Source organism: Hibiscus syriacus, unplaced genomic scaffold (assembly GCF_006381635.1).
Source record: "Hibiscus syriacus cultivar Baekdansim isolate YM2019G1 unplaced genomic scaffold, ASM638163v2 tig00110988_pilon, whole genome shotgun sequence".
Lineage (NCBI taxonomy): Eukaryota > Viridiplantae > Streptophyta > Magnoliopsida > Malvales > Malvaceae > Hibiscus > Hibiscus syriacus.
This window is the reverse complement of record NW_024062942.1, coordinates 1,083,945-1,093,530: the sequence shown is the minus strand read 5'-3', so window position 1 is coordinate 1,093,530 and position 9,586 is coordinate 1,083,945. Positions and strand designations below refer to the sequence as shown.

General features: G+C 32.0%; 1 pseudogene; it reads left to right on the top strand.

The window, feature by feature from the left end:
- The first annotated feature begins 2,014 nt into the window (after nucleotides 1-2,014).
- On the top strand, nucleotides 2,015-7,519 carry LOC120148909 (annotated as a pseudogene).
- The last annotated feature ends 2,067 nt before the right edge of the window (nucleotides 7,520-9,586 follow it).

The window sequence follows — 9,586 nt, the reverse complement described above, 5'->3', positions numbered from 1 at the left end:
CCGTCGGCCACGCTCAACGGTGACCACTCTCCTACAACTCATGAACCCCTCGAAACAGAAGCAAAAAACCACCAGGCAAGGAAAGCAAAAAATGCAGAGAAAAAAAGTCAAAAATCAATCTGCTTTCATTCCTCAAATCGGGGAAAGGGGGGTCTCATGTTACAAGGGTTCGTTGGGGGTATTAATAACCCCAACCACTACATTTTAATATTGTTTTTTTACATAATAAAATATGGTGTTTACACAAATCAAAGGCAATCAACAAACAAAAGCCATTGTTGGGCAAGAAATGAGCCAGGGAGTGATCGAGCAAGTTTCCGTGTTTGCTACCTAATGATTTTGGCAGTTACTATTATGGGACTTTTGAAAACCTTATATTCTCTTACCCATGATTTTAATTATTGACACTTCTTTTTCACTTTGACTTTGCTACGTCCAAATAATATCTTCTATATGTTTCTCTATAGGTTTAATGATAATTTTAATTCTCTATTTCTTTCTAAAATTCATAGATGTATTTAGGTGGGGTAGTCTCTCCCCTAAAAATTTAAAAATATCATATATTTTAGATTTTTTCTATATATTTTCTATTAAAAATTTGTTTTCGTCCCCCCTAGAATTTTGTAAGTTCAAGTTCACCTTTTAAAATTTTGTAAGTTTAAGTTCGCCCTATAATATAAAATTTTGTAAGTGATATCAATGATTAAAGAAAATGTTGTTCATTTGTTCTTTTTTAAGATCTTGAATTTGAACAATTGTATTTGCAGTATGTGTGCGCTTTCAATAGTTAACAAAGATTTAGTTTCAATGTTTTATCTTTCGACCTTTATTTTTATGTTTTTAATAATATATAGTATTTTTAACAAATTTCAATATCGTTAGAAATAATTTTTACTCGAAAAATAACTAACATTAATTTTAATAAAATGATAAAGTAATTAAGTTAATTTAACGAGTTTGTTAGTTTTTTTTGTCAATTATTTGAATTTGATAAAAATAAAAATCCATTGATTAAAGGAAATAATTTCTTCAAGACTTAAAATAATTATTTTTAAAAGTTTGAATTTAGGCATGATTTATATTTAGCAAAAAAAAAAATTGAAACACCTAATTGTGTCCCTTGTATTTTAATTTAATGATAAATATGTATTAAGATTAGTTAGGATGGGTACTTAGATCTAAGGTAAAATTGGCTCAGTAAGGTATATGAGTTTTTTATTTAACCTATTAGGGCAAGTTAATATTTATTTTGTGATCTATGGTCTTTTCAACAGTGACACGGAACTCGTCACACCGAGGTGATGAAAATATTTTATTGGGATCTAAGGTTAATAATTAACATATTATCTTTATTGACTAAATCAGCCTACATCCAATTCATTATTATTTCTCAAATACTTTATAATATGTTAATATTCTATACAGATATATATAATATTCACTTAGAAAACGTTTGGACCTTATACTATAATTGTATGAAAATATAGTTATTACCTTAATAATTATACATATATTTTAATTTTTGGAATATCTTTTTATTACATTGTAATTATTTATTTTATATTTAATAGTATAAATTATAATTATATATTTACATAAATTTAATTTCTAAAATAGTATTAATTATAAAGTTGAAGATGTCTAATAGTTCAAATTATAATTATATAAGTTTAAATTTTGAATAATATTAATTTTAAAATAAAGAAAAGTAATTATGTATATAATTACATGAATTTTCAAAATGAAAGACTGTGGTTATACTTGATTGGCCTGATTTGATGTAGCGCAATGGAATGAGAGTTTTTTCATTTAAACAAGAATGGAGTCAAATCACGATAACCCATTTCATAATTGTTAATTAGCGAAGGGATTATTGACTTTTGACTACTTGTTTGGTTTTTATTAATTACTATTAGTTTTCTCATGGAATTTGCCATTAAATAAATAAATAGCTATTTAGAATAAAACGTAATAATTTAAAAAGAAAAAGGCAACGAAGAAGTCAAGAAAGAGCAAATACCAGGGCAGAACCGTATATATAGCCTGTTGATTTTTATGAGCTCTATTACCCGATTCATGAAAGCGATGCAAAGTTGAAGGAAGAAACATTAAACTCAAACAAACAAGAAGAAGAAGAAGAAGCCGGGGGTACTTGTTTTGGAATCGGAAACTGAATCGAAGTCCCTTTTTGAGGTAAAACAAAATGAAGACTTCTTTGAGAAGACTGCGAGGGTTAGCACATCACAAGCACACCAGTGAAGCCGAGGAGCGGGCTGATGTTTTAGCTTTGCCTCAACTCGACGAGTACGCTCAAGCTTCTCAGGTCTCTCACCCCGTCAACCTCTCTTTCTTCAACAATTGTTCAGTTATGGTTTTCTCTCTGATTAGGGCGTTGCTCATATTATGGATTCTGGAGGATTTTTTTACGAAGGATTAATACTGCATCTATTCTCTCTTTCCTTTATTTTCACAAAAAAAGACTTGAAATTTTCATTCTCATGATACTATTCCCGAAAAGAATTGAAGCACAGTGATTATATTGTTAAGGTCAAAGGTGATTTATCTATGAACTTTTATGATCTGCAGGATATGAGAGATTGCTACGGCAGCTTACTTTCTGCAGCTGCAGCAACTGCTAATTGTGCTTACGGTACTTAATTCACTTGTTTTATTGTTTGCTATTTTAATTTTTTTGCATTTCCTATTTATTTTTAAGTAAAACCACTTTTGTTTTTGCTGGCAGTCATTTATGCTATGTTTAGAAATATAGATTTGAAAATTCGGATTTCAATTTCATTTTCTATATAAATTATGAGAATAAAACATACGTTATGTATAAATTAGTTAAGGTTCAATTTAGTTAATACTTGAAAGGTGTATAAACATGAATTTCAATCTCTTAAATTTTTATAGGTATTTCTAGTTCACCACTAAATAGGCAACGTACACTTACGTTTCATTATTATACAATTACATTGTTTTTAAAATTCAAATCCACTAAGTTGGTTATCTATCTGTTGTTGTATAAGCATCGAAAAACTATGTCAAGCTCTTTCTATGATGACCTGATTCGTTCTCTCGTGCACGATGCAAATGCCATTGTTGAATCGAGTTTTCTTTTCAGGTCCCAGCCGTGGAGTGACAATTTTATATAAATCTAACAGTAGGAATAGTTGCCATATAAATAATGGATGGTCTTAGGCCTTGGTTCATTAATGATGTTCTATACTGGTTTCATGTTCAATCAGGATCAGATATTAATTATCTGGTCTCTAAATAATGGAATGGAAGAATTTGTATGCAATGCCAATCTTGAGATCTCTAATGTAGTCTTTGATATTGTCAGAATTCTCAGAGTCGTTGCGGGAGATGGGTACTTGTCTTCTTGAGAAAACTGCATTAAATGACGATGAAGAAAGTACATCCAGATAGAGTATTACTAAATCTGATAGCATGGAAACCGTTTTACCTTCTTAGGCACATCCAGATAGAACGCATTACATTTCTTCTTGAACTGAACACATGCTCTGTTGTAGTAAACCATTTAAGAAAAGGACGTCTGAAAATAAGCTGCTTTTGTTCCTGGGCAGATAGAGTATTACTAATACTTGGAAAAGTACAGTTCAAACTCCAGACACTCGTTGACAGTTATGTGAGTCCTCTTTCTTTTTTTTCTTTTACTTATTATCTGGAAGCTCTCATTAAATCTCTTAGATCTTACTTATTTAATGCGCTACTGGATTATCACTTTGCATCCTTCAGTGGTCTCATATATCCAAGACAATCACGGTCCCATCAGAGTCTCTTCTTAATGAACTTCGAATAGTTGAGGTTTGTTCTTAAGGACTTCATTCAATTATTGGCACATTCTATTTGGTCTTTTGCTGCAAATTTTGCTATTTTTGATTGTTCTATTTTGTCAACGTGGTGCTCAATTATTTGATCTTAATTGTTATTTCTTTTAATGTCCTTTACTTTCTAATTTTTGGACATTTACATATTAAAATGATGGTCAAAGATCTGACTAAAACATGAAGCTTACGTAATTAGGTGTATTCTTTTACGTTTATTATCCCACCTTTTCTCTACTAACATAAAACAGTTTTGAAAGTTGGAAACCTGGGAATTGTCTGAAAGAGTGAAAAACAGCGGGAAAAGAAGTCTTTGTTATGTTTGTTTTGTTTATTACTTCTTTCAGTTAATTGAACCTACCCATCTATGAACACCAAGAAATGCCTCTGTGTTCAACTCCCTGTTTTCTATAAAACATTTGAATCCCTTGAGATGAAATCCAGAAAGTTCTTAAAAGGCCTACCCCTTGAAAACTTGCTTCATATATCGAAATCATTATTGGATTAAGTACATTCAAACACCTCAAGGGTTGAGATAATAATCCAACATTCGATACATGATTTATATGGGATTTTTGGGTATCCTGACCCTGTTAGTTTTTTGTGTTCTCTTCAGAAGCGTTAATGTATTGTCATCTTCTTAGGTATCATGTGAACGTTATCTACAAAAGTGTAAATTTTTATTGTCGAATCACATTGTTTTACTTACAAAACATATTGCATTATGAACTATAGAACCAGTTAAGCATTTTTTTAATGATGTAATATTGACTTTCCCCCTGTTGATACAGGAGATGAAGAGACAATGTGATGAAAAAAGGTCCAAGTTTATTCCTTTATTTTCTAACAAATAGACACTCACGAAGTTTATCTTTCAAAATATATGGCTTCTGATAAATGGTCTGTTATCTACAGAGATGTGTATGAGTACATGGCAACGGGACTAGAAGAAAAAGGAAGATCAAAAGGTAGGAAAGGGGAGAACTTTTCCATGCAGCAATTACATGTAGCACGAGATGAATATGATGAAGAGGCAACTTTATTTGTTTTCCGATTGAAATCTCTAAAGCAAGGACAATCAAGAAGCCTTCTTACACAAGCAGCACGACACCATGCTGCTCAGGTTTCTTTTCCCTCTTACTTTATTGAACTACCTTTTTCCTTCAATTGTTGGTTTTTGATTTATCTCCTTATGCTTGAAAGCAGTTGAACTTTTTTAAGAAGGCTCTTAAGTCTCTTGAAGAAGTTGAGCCACATGTGCAGAAGATCACTGAACTGCAGCATATTGATTATCGCTTCAGTGGACTTGAAGAATATGATGGGGATAATGATGATGATACTGAATTTTATGAAAATGATGACGATTACAATAGTGATGACGATGAGGATGAGGATGATGTTGAGCTGAGCTTTGACTATGGACAAAATGATCAAGATCAGAACATGATTCCTGTTTCACGGCACTCAATGGAGGTGACTATTTAACATGTTATTTGTGGATAAGAAAAGTTAACTTCTTCCTTGCCGAAATGCAATTGTTATTTTCTATTGTGCGTTTGTGTGTGTAGAATGGATTCCATTCTTCTGATTGTCATAAAGAAAGTTCTACTGACCTCACACAAGGACGTGGAGGAAATATGATTTAATCTGTTTGTCCTTCTAAATGTATTAATTATAGAATTGATTCCATGTGAGTTTTGCTTGGGTGATAATTTTCCTTGTGATTTTGCAGTTGGATGAAGTAGGCCTTAAATTTTCCCAAGCTGCAACGGTGGAGGCTGCAAAGGTAAGGAACTAGTTATATTACTCCATTGATTGCAATCCATATTATATGTCTTCGAAATGCTGCAAAATGATTATAGTTTTTAAAGTATGAAATGATTTTTTACTTGCCCGTTCCTACCTCTTCAAGATTTGGCCATCAAATCTTTTTGTTAAGCATCCGGCCTAGAACTAGTTAGCTATAGATGGAGAGTTCTAACTTTAATGTAACACCACAGAAAACCCAACATTCCGCTTAATATAGGGAACAAGGCCTAAAGGTGGGCAACCTCACGGGGGGTTGTCAACCTCATTTGGTTTAGGAAGAAAGAACAACCTAATAGAACTTACACTTTGATACCATGTTAATGTATCCAACTTTATACCAATTGATGATAGACGGAGAGGCCCAACTTTAATATAAAAGACCTTAAAAACCCAATACTCAAAAGATGTAGTAGAAAAGAAAACCGCTTAACAATTTTGAAACTAATTATTACATATCAGTTTTCTTTGGGCTAAATTAGCCATGCAAGTCCGGTAACTGAGTCTGATTGGACAAGAGATTTATATGCATTGAATTTAGTGAATACAAAGTATGTTATGCTTCAAAAAAAGCAACATTATAACCTCATTTGAAATTTATTTTGTTCCCCTCATTTGCAGCAATTATCAACTTTATTGCTGCTATATTTACTGTTCCTTATGTTACAGGAAAATCCAGAAAGAACCCACCGTCATTCTTTTTCATTTGGAGGGGCAATAAAGAATAGCAGCCAATCTGCTCCTCTTTTTGCTTTGAATAAACCTGAGCTTTCTGAGAAAATTCAACCATTATTGACACGAAAGTTCAGCTCATATGTATTACCTAAACCAGTTGCTACAAAAGATTCTATTGGATTAGGTAATCCAGCTCCTCAATCTTTCAAGACAAGTTTGAATGAGCATTCGAACAATTTGTGGCATTCATCTCCTCTTGAACTTAAGAAATATGAGAGGATTTTGGGAGATGTAAAAAAATCTGGATCTGCTGTTATAAATGCACAATTAGTACTGAAAGAGAGCAATAATCCTGCTTCGTCAACTCAACTTCCCCCTCCTTTGGTTGATAAGGTTTTATTTTCACAAGTTAGTCCAACTGCTGCTTCTGATTCCAAGAAAATTAAAAGACAAGCCTTTTCGGGTCCATTGACAAGTAAACCAGGGCCTCGCAAACTAGTTTCAGTGGAACATCCCCGATTGTTCTCTGGGCCAATTTTGAGAACTCCAATGTCTCAAGTGCATGCAGTATCTCCAAAAGCATCACCAAATACTTCACCTACATTTGTGTCCACGCCTAAAATTAGTGAGCTTCATGAACTTCCTAGACCCCCAGCCCCCTCAGCCTCCAAGTCTTCAAGACCTTCAGGCTTGGTTGGTTATTCAGGTCCTTTGATGCCTAGAGGTTAAGTGCTCCCTCCTACAAATAAATCAACAGTGTCAAAAACTGCTGCTCCACTGCCGCAACCTCCTGACGTGCAGTTTTTCCATACCCTCATTCAGTCATAGAGTAATGCATTAGCCGTGTCCAAGCCTCTGAAAACCGCTTACAATTCAGGGATGTCTCAAGATCTTGCCTGACCTCCTTTGACACCAATATCTTTATCACAAATCCATCCTTCGTCAACTAATTTGAAGACTGCTGATAGGTAATCAATACACAATCCTTTTGTTTCCTTTGATCCATTTTGAAAAACTTGTGTCAAAACGATTGAAGTTCCAATGAGGGCGTTGATACCATCCAGGGAAACAATGAATGAGATCACTTTACAAGTTGATCTATCATTGCTTGTTGAGCAAATTTCTCTCAATAGATACTTTCAGTACTTTTTAAAACTGAATATGCCTCAAAATATTAAAACTTTCAGCAGCTGTGTACTCAAGTGTGAGTGCATCACAATATTCTACTGTGGTTGGTTGTGGGTTGGTCTGATAGTTTATTCATGAAAATTACGCAAATCAGAATGTATTATTTATATTGTATATTTAATTGAAAAATATACGCTCTAAATCCTGTAAATTCACAATGAACTTCGGCGTTTTGCTTGTCCAGCCGATACTTTAGTTGATTTTTCCAAGTCTAAAGGGATGTATGGTTCTTTGATTTTTTTTTTTTTGAAGCAGTTTTGGAATTTGCATGTCATACTGGTACCTTTACTTTGCTGTTCCCCCTAGCTTTTTAAAACAAACAACAGTAGTAGAAACTTTTGATGGATTAAGATTGTTCCTTCAGTCTCCCTCTTATGTGGTTATCCCTGGCATATAAGGTCTATCGTTAAATGACACGAACATATTCCATTTCATGTATATCTTCTTTGTTCTATTTCTGAGTTCTGACAATTGGCTTGTGATTGATGCAGGAACTGATTGGTTATATATCTCTAATTCTAGTACTGATTTCACTCCCACGAGGGTTACGATTGTTGTTATCGTAACATACAGGTTCCGATATGTGCATATGTTTTCTTGTCTACTTATTCTTCTATATCATTATTACACACTTTAGCCACTTGTCTATATTTCGATGAACGCTTGGCATGAATCATTCAAATACTTACCATGCTATGCGTACGCATTCATCGTTTTTGAGGAATTTTTGTATTCGGTCCAAGGCGTTACTAGATGAATTCGATTATACTGGTATAGTAGTTTGGTATTAAGAGATCGGTTTGAAACAGGAGTTGTAAGTTTTTGTGAATTGAGAACTTTGCTCATGTAGGCAAAGCTGAAATGTTTTTTTTTTTTTTTTTTGTTCTGCGAAAACGTGAAAAAGTGGGATTCTTAGACAAGAAAGGTTCCATGTTGTGTGTTGCAGATTTTAGTTAATGCAGAAGTTAACGGGGACAGATGTTGTTGGCATGCCCATACCCTAACACCTTGAAAGCCATACCATACGATGCAATGCCCTGCATTTAAAGTAGAAGTTACTCCACTATCAAAAGAGTAGGCCAGCAAAGCAAATCTCACACCTACTAATCAAATAATCTCTCCTTCTCACTAAATGCGTCTTTTTTTTAATAAAAAAAACCATCATTCATATGTCTTATAAAAAAATATCAATAAACAACAATATTTATATTTTTTTACTGTTATATGTCTCATTATTTTACACTTATCAAAATAAATCTGTTAAATTTATCAATCATCTTTGGAGGATAATTGTCATATTTTTGGTCAAATATATCTCCTAAGTATGTGTATAGTCAATATCGGGCAAATTATGGAATGAAAGGAGTACTTCATTTGATATATATTATAGTTGAGAGTGGTGGATTTAGAAATATTTTTTAGAATAAATAAATAAATAAATAAATATATATATATATATATATATATATATATATATATTTGAACAACACAATTTTTATACGTGAGTGGACATAAATAAAATCTCAAGATAAATAAAATTAATAAAATGAATAAGTAATTGAAGAAAATTTGAATTTTAGAATGAAGATCTACACAATGAGTTGGATATAAATTGAAGACAAAATAAAAGAAAGTAAGATAAAGGTTATTTTTTATGTTTAAATAAAAAAAATATTTTGCGTTTATCTTAAAATGTTAAATTTTTAAGAAAGAAAATTGAAAAGTATTTTAAGATGTAAAATATATATTTTATTTTTTTATACATTTTATGAAAGTGTTATATTTTTTTAAAAGACATTATAAATAATTATATCTCTTCTTAATTTCAACTATCCAAATAAGATAATGATGATAATTCAAGACATCACTTCATTTTTAATTGACATTAAGTCTTAGGTTTAAATCTTAAACATTAAAATTAGTCCTTAACATTTATCCTAATAAATATATTTTAGTTTTTATCCTTTTAGAGCACTTTAATTCTTAGTGATTTAACTTTTGATCAAAATTATTCACGTTGGACAAAAATTGTTAACTTATTAACATTTAATATATCCTGCTAAAGT